Source organism: Anopheles gambiae, assembly GCF_943734735.2.
Source record: "Anopheles gambiae chromosome X unlocalized genomic scaffold, idAnoGambNW_F1_1 X_unloc_7, whole genome shotgun sequence".
Taxonomy (NCBI): Eukaryota; Metazoa; Arthropoda; class Insecta; order Diptera; family Culicidae; genus Anopheles; species Anopheles gambiae.
In genome coordinates, this window is record NW_026902681.1 from 47,501 (window position 1) to 55,000 (window position 7,500).

Below are 7,500 nucleotides of genomic sequence, written 5' to 3' on the forward strand. Positions count from 1 at the left end.
ATCTGGGGTGCGTTCCTGACACGTTTTGAGGGGTTTTAGCAAAAAAAAATTTTCGACTACTCGAGCTCTCTGGCCCGTTCGGTGCACATTTTTGAAAAAAGCTAGGGAGCTGCCCCTAGGTTCGGGGTGTCACAAAATGTTGAAAAGTGGTCGAAAAACTACTATCCAGAATCGGATGTAGAATCGTTAGACGAACTTAAAATTGTTCTACGACACCCATCTGCGACGTTTAGTATTCGAGATATGGCCCGTCCTAGGTCTGACCGAGCAATTTTTGTTCCGCGCACTTTGTGCACCGTACACTTTGATGTTTGTATGAAAAAGTACCCTACCTAGGGACGCGTAGAGCAAATTTGTACCCCCGGGCATGTTGTCGATTGACATTCTGGTTGCACTTTTCATCATCTAGGGTGCGTTCCTGACACGTTTTGAGGGGTTTTAGCAAAAAAAAAATTTTCGACTACTCGAGCTCTCTGGCCCGTTCGGTGCACATTTTTGAAAAAAGCTAGGGAGCTGCCCCTAGGTTCGGGGTGTCACAAAATGTTGAAAAGTGGTCGAAAAACCACTATCCAGAATCGGATGTAGAATCGTTAGACGAACTTAAAATTGTTCTACGACACCCATCTGCGACGTTTAGTATTCGAGATATAGCACTTTGTAGGTCTGACCGAGCAATTTTTGTTCCGCGCACTTTGTGCACCGTACACTTTGATGTTTGTATGAAAAAGTACCCTACCTAGGGACGCGTAGAGCAAATTTGTACCCCCGGGCATGTTGTCGATTGACATTCTGGTTGCACTTTTCATCATCTAGGGTGCGTTCCTGACACGTTTTGAGGGGTTTTAGCAAAAAAAAAATTTTCGACTACTCGAGCTCTCTGGCCCGTTCGGTGCACATTTTTGAAAAAAGCTAGGGAGCTGCCCCTAGGTTCGGGGTGTCACAAAATGTTGAAAAGTGGTCGAAAAACCACTATCCAGAATCGGATGTAGAATCGTTAGACGAACTTAAAATTGTTCTACGACACCCATCTGCGACGTTTAGTATTCGAGATATAGCACTTTGTAGGTCTGACCGAGCAATTTTTGTTCCGCGCACTTTGTGCACCGTACACTTTGATGTTTGTATGAAAAAGTACCCTACCTAGGGACGCGTAGAGCAAATTTGTACCCCCGGGCATGTTGTCGATTGACATTCTGGTTGCACTTTTCATCATCTAGGGTGCGTTCCTGACACGTTTTGAGGGGTTTTAGCAAAAAAAAAATTTTCGACTACTCGAGCTCTCTGGCCCGTTCGGTGCACATTTTTGAAAAAAGCTAGGGAGCTGCCCCTAGGTTCGGGGTGTCACAAAATGTTGAAAAGTGGTCGAAAAACTACTATCCAGAATCGGATGTAGAATCGTTAGACGAACTTAAAATTGTTCTACGACACCCATCTGCGACGTTTAGTATTCGAGATATGGCCCGTCCTAGGTCTGACCGAGCAATTTTTGTTCCGCGCACTTTGTGCACCGTACACTTTGATGTTTGTATGAAAAAGTACCCTACCTAGGGACGCGTAGAGCAAATTTGTACCCCCGGGCATGTTGTCGATTGACATTCTGGTTGCACTTTTCATCATCTAGGGTGCGTTCCTGACACGTTTTGAGGGGTTTTAGCAAAAAAAAAATTTTTCGACTACTCGAGCTCTCTGGCCCGTTCGGTGCACATTTTTGAAAAAGCTAGGGAGCTGCCCCTAGGTTCGGGGTGTCACAAAATGTTGAAAAGTGGTCGAAAAACCACTATCCAGAATCGGATGTAGAATCGTTAGACGAACTTAAAATTGTTCTACGACACCCATCTGCGACGTTTAGTATTCGAGATATGGCCCGTCCTAGGTCTGACCGAGCAATTTTTGTTCCGCGCACTTTGTGCACCGTACACTTTGATGTTTGTATGAAAAAGTACCCTACCTAGGGACGCGTAGAGCAAATTTGTACCCCCGGGCATGTTGTCGATTGACATTCTGGTTGCACTTTTCATCATCTAGGGTGCGTTCCTGACACGTTTTGAGGGGTTTTAGCAAAAAAAAAATTTTCGACTACTCGAGCTCTCTGGCCCGTTCGGTGCACATTTTTGAAAAAAGCTAGGGAGCTGCCCCTAGGTTCGGGGTGTCACAAAATGTTGAAAAGTGGTCGAAAAACCACTATCCAGAATCGGATGTAGAATCGTTAGACGAACTTAAAATTGTTCTACGACACCCATCTGCGACGTTTAGTATTCGAGATATAGCACTTTGTAGGTCTGACCGAGCAATTTTTGTTCCGCGCACTTTGTGCACCGTACACTTTGATGTTTGTATGAAAAAGTACCCTACCTAGGGACGCGTAGAGCAAATTTGTACCCCCGGGCATGTTGTCGATTGACATTCTGGTTGCACTTTTCATCATCTAGGGTGCGTTCCTGACACGTTTTGAGGGGTTTTAGCAAAAAAAAAAATTTTCGACTACTCGAGCTCTCTGGCCCGTTCGGTGCACATTTTTGAAAAAAGCTAGGGAGCTGCCCCTAGGTTCGGGGTGTCACAAAATGTTGAAAAGTGGTCGAAAAACTACTATCCAGAATCGGATGTAGAATCGTTAGACGAACTTAAAATTGTTCTACGACACCCATCTGCGACGTTTAGTATTCGAGATATGGCCCGTCCTAGGTCTGACCGAGCAATTTTTGTTCCGCGCACTGTGTGCACCGTACACTTTGATGTTTGTATGAAAAAGTACCCTACCTAGGGACGCGTAGAGCAAATTTGTACCCCCGGGCATGTTGTCGATTGACATTCTGGTTGCACTTTTCATCATCTAGGGTGCGTTCCTGACACGTTTTGAGGGGTTTTAGCAAAAAAAAAATTTTTCGACTACTCGAGCTCTCTGGCCCGTTCGGTGCACATTTTTGAAAAAGCTAGGGAGCTGCCCCTAGGTTCGGGGTGTCACAAAATGTTGAAAAGTGGTCGAAAAACCACTATCCAGAATCGGATGTAGAATCGTTAGACGAACTTAAAATTGTTCTACGACACCCATCTGCGACGTTTAGTATTCGAGATATAGCACTTTGTAGGTCTGACCGAGCAATATAATCCCAGGAGGGCAAAAAATGGGAACCCGAGAGGAAAGCGCTGTTGGCGCGCCTAAGCTAGTGGCCCGTAGAGTAAAAAGGGTACCCCCAACAAAGTTGTCGTTTCACGTTCTGGTTTCACTTTTCATCATCTAGGGTGCGTTCCTGACACGTTTTGAGGGGTTTTAGCAAAAAAAAATTTTTCGACTACTCGAGCTCTCTGGCCCGTTCGGTGCACATTTTTGAAAAAAGCTAGGGAGCTGCCCCTAGGTTCGGGGTGTCACAAAATGTTGAAAAGTGGTCGAAAAACCACTATCCAGAATCGGATGTAGAATCGTTAGACGAACTTAAAATTGTTCTACGACACCCATCTGCGACGTTTAGTATTCGAGATATGGCCCGTCCTAGGTCTGACCGAGCAATTTTTGTTCCGCGCACTTTGTGCACCGTACACTTTGATGTTTGTATGAAAAAGTACCCTACCTAGGGACGCGTAGAGCAAATTTGTACCCCCGGGCATGTTGTCGATTGACATTCTGGTTGCACTTTTCATCATCTAGGGTGCGTTCCTGACACGTTTTGAGGGGTTTTAGCAAAAAAAAAATTTTCGACTACTCGAGCTCTCTGGCCCGTTCGGTGCACATTTTTGAAAAAAGCTAGGGAGCTGCCCCTAGGTTCGGGGTGTCACAAAATGTTGAAAAGTGGTCGAAAAACCACTATCCAGAATCGGATGTAGAATCGTTAGACGAACTTAAAATTGTTCTACGACACCCATCTGCGACGTTTAGTATTCGAGATATGGCCCGTCCTAGGTCTGACCGAGCAATTTTTGTTCCGCGCACTTTGTGCACCGTACACTTTGATGTTTGTATGAAAAAGTACCCTACCTAGGGACGCGTAGAGCAAATTTGTACCCCCGGGCATGTTGTCGATTGACATTCTGGTTGCACTTTTCATCATCTAGGGTGCGTTCCTGACACGTTTTGAGGGGTTTTAGCAAAAAAAAAATTTTTCGACTACTCGAGCTCTCTGGCCCGTTCGGTGCACATTTTTGAAAAAAGCTAGGGAGCTGCCCCTAGGTTCGGGGTGTCACAAAATGTTGAAAAGTGGTCGAAAAACCACTATCCAGAATCGGATGTAGAATCGTTAGACGAACTTAAAATTGTTCTACGACACCCATCTGCGACGTTTAGTATTCGAGATATGGCCCGTCCTAGGTCTGACCGAGCAATTTTTGTTCCGCGCACTGTGTGCACCGTACACTTTGATGTTTGTATGAAAAAGTACCCTACCTAGGGACGCGTAGAGCAAATTTGTACCCCCGGGCATGTTGTCGATTGACATTCTGGTTGCACTTTTCATCATCTAGGGTGCGTTCCTGACACGTTTTGAGGGGTTTTAGCAAAAAAAAAATTTTCGACTACTCGAGCTCTCTGGCCCGTTCGGTGCACATTTTTGAAAAAAGCTAGGGAGCTGCCCCTAGGTTCGGGGTGTCACAAAATGTTGAAAAGTGGTCGAAAAACCACTATCCAGAATCGGATGTAGAATCGTTAGACGAACTTAAAAATGTTCTACGACACCCATCTGCGACGTTTAGTATTCGAGATATAGCACTTTGTAGGTCTGACCGAGCAATTTTGTACTGAAATGTATGGTGAACATGTAATTCATTAAATAACATTGACTTGCATCGTGCCCTACTTCATCGGCACAGCTGTTATTGACTATCTTTAGTGGAAATGGATTGAGTTTGACCATTTTAAGCCCATTTCCTATGCCGTGCACCAACATTGTGTACCGATCAGGGAAAGTACGCTACGTACGCGTTCATGGATGTCGATGTTGGTACAAGTTGCCTTTCGGGATAGCCGTGCACCAAAACTGTGTACCGATCAGGGAAAGTACAAGACGGAGGGTGCAGCTCGAGCGTACGCGTTCATAGATGTCGATGTTGGTACACTTGCACCAAAATTGTGTACCAATCAGGGAAAGTACAACACGGAGGGCGCAGCCCGGGCGTACGCAATCATGGATGTCCATGTTGATACAATCTACGTGTACGTACCTAGTTTTTGTAGGAAAAGTTGCAATTAAGTGCTTGCATGCTTAAAATGCTCATCTCAACCGGTCACCTTTTGGCCTGCCCTTTTATAACAGAAACCTAGAAAGATACTCGAGATTTTTGTGTTTTTCCATTCGCCCGGGACGACGAAATGAGCTATGTGCACATCGTGCAGAAAATTGTCTTCGCCACGCATGTTTTTGTCCATCCACTCATATAATCACCCGCATTTGTGTTCAACACGGACGGCGCAGCCCGAGCGAACGCGTTAATGTTTATGTTTGTACACACTGCTTGTACGATTCTAGGATTTGGTAATTGCGTCACAGTGCCCGACCGTCGCGGACACCATTCTTGGACAGAAGTCCTAGTACGTAGAGTACTTTCCCTAGGTATGTGCTCGTTCGTGACTATCGTTGCGTGCTTACGGACACGCTTGGGTATGTTTACCATACAAGGTTTACTAGGGAAACCTGGGAAGGACGCTTGCCCTCCCGTCGCGGACACCATTCTTGGAAAGAAGTCCTAGTACGTAGCGTTCCTTATTTTACTTGATCAGTTTGTAATGCATTCGCTTTGTTCCATCGACTTCTGCTACTGCTCACTAAGGGGTGTTCGTTTGCGATGTGTACGATAAGCAACTGTCTATCGTAACCAGCAGTTAATCAACACTTTTTACCCAAGTCATAGCAACATAGAGTACTTTTCCTAATCGGTACACAATTTTGGTGCACCTCTAACTTCGCCGGCACTTTATCGTTACGTTTTGTGCACAACCTAGGGACGTGGTGTAAGTTTCATGATTTTTATGTTTGATTCGGTTTATTATGATTGAAAAATACGCTACGTCCCAGAAATTGGAGCTCGACTACTTCCTCCATGTGGCGAAAAAAGTTGCTGGGCAACGCCTAGCTTATGCCCCATTTGTACTTCAATTTTCATTATCAGGTTTGAAAAATACGCTAAGTCCCAGAAATCTGAACTCGAATACTTTTGCCACGTGGCGCCAAAAGCTACTGAGAAACGCCTAGCCTTTTACCCATTTATAATTTAGTTTTCGTTATAAGTTTTGAACAATACGCAAAGTTCCAAGAATCTGAACTCGAGTACTTTTTACATGTGCCGCCAAAAGCTACTGAGCAACGCCTAGGTTGATACATTTTTGGTACATGGAGTGTATGCATGCAGGCGTACTGCCGTGCTAGACCGGAAAATCGAACTTGCTACTAGAACGTAAAGTAATTCCCCTAGATAGGTGCTTTTGCATGCCTCTGATCGACGACCATGCAACGTGCGACACGCGTAGCTAGGCTTCCTCAAACAAATTTCCTAGAATAGCACAAAATTGCACACTTTCAGGGGTATATTTTGGTACCGTGTACCGTGCATGGTACAAGTATCAGTAGCTCGTGCAATTTATTTTGCATCGTGTTGCGGTTGCTGGTGCGTCGGGATAGGAGTGTTTCGAGACTTTCGCCAAGCGTTGGTGCCATTTGGTGGATAATTAATGTTCTAGCCACAATAAACGTGCCACATAATGCCAATAAGGAAAAAGCCGATTTCTAGGGACTTCCAGTCAAAATGTTTGCCATCAGCGCTTTCCTGTCGAGTTCCGGATCTGGGACTTAGCGTTTTTTTTTCACGATCCAATCCAACGACCAGATCGTGAATAAACAATACATACAACAGTGCATCCCTTTAAAGTAGGAAAAAGCCGAATTCTAGGGAGCTCCAGTCCAAAAGGTTGTCATCAGCGCTCTCCTCTCGAGTTCAAGATTTGGGACTTAGCGTTTTTTTCGCGATCCAGCCAAAAGACCAGATCGTGAAATAAACAATTAATATAACTGTACTAGTACATCCCTTCAACTGAAGCAAGTGCACCATACATGACCCGTACGCCAATCATCCATGCACATGACACGTCAACTAAGTCAACACATGACACAACTTGGACAACTGACGGGTAAGTAGGTCATCTCGTACACGACGACACATCGACCAAACCAGGTCAACACGTCACATGCACAAGACATCCTACTACCAAGGCCGACCACCTCGACACACAACGTGTTAACCGAACATGGTCTACAACACCATCATGTGCAAGGCAACCGGCCCAAACGGATCAACTTATACAACTTGTAACGAGCATGTGTGTAAGCTTACTGGTTTGGTCGGCACGTTTCTCACATCAAGACAATCAAGTCCAGAAGGAGGCACGCCGACAAGCTCACTAGTGTTACGTGTTCCGCTCCATACCGTGTCAAGTCACTCGTCTGACACGGAAGTAGCCAGCTCTTGTCCACTAGTGTTAAGGAACGGTCTCCAGACCAAGTCAAGTCACTCGTCTGACAA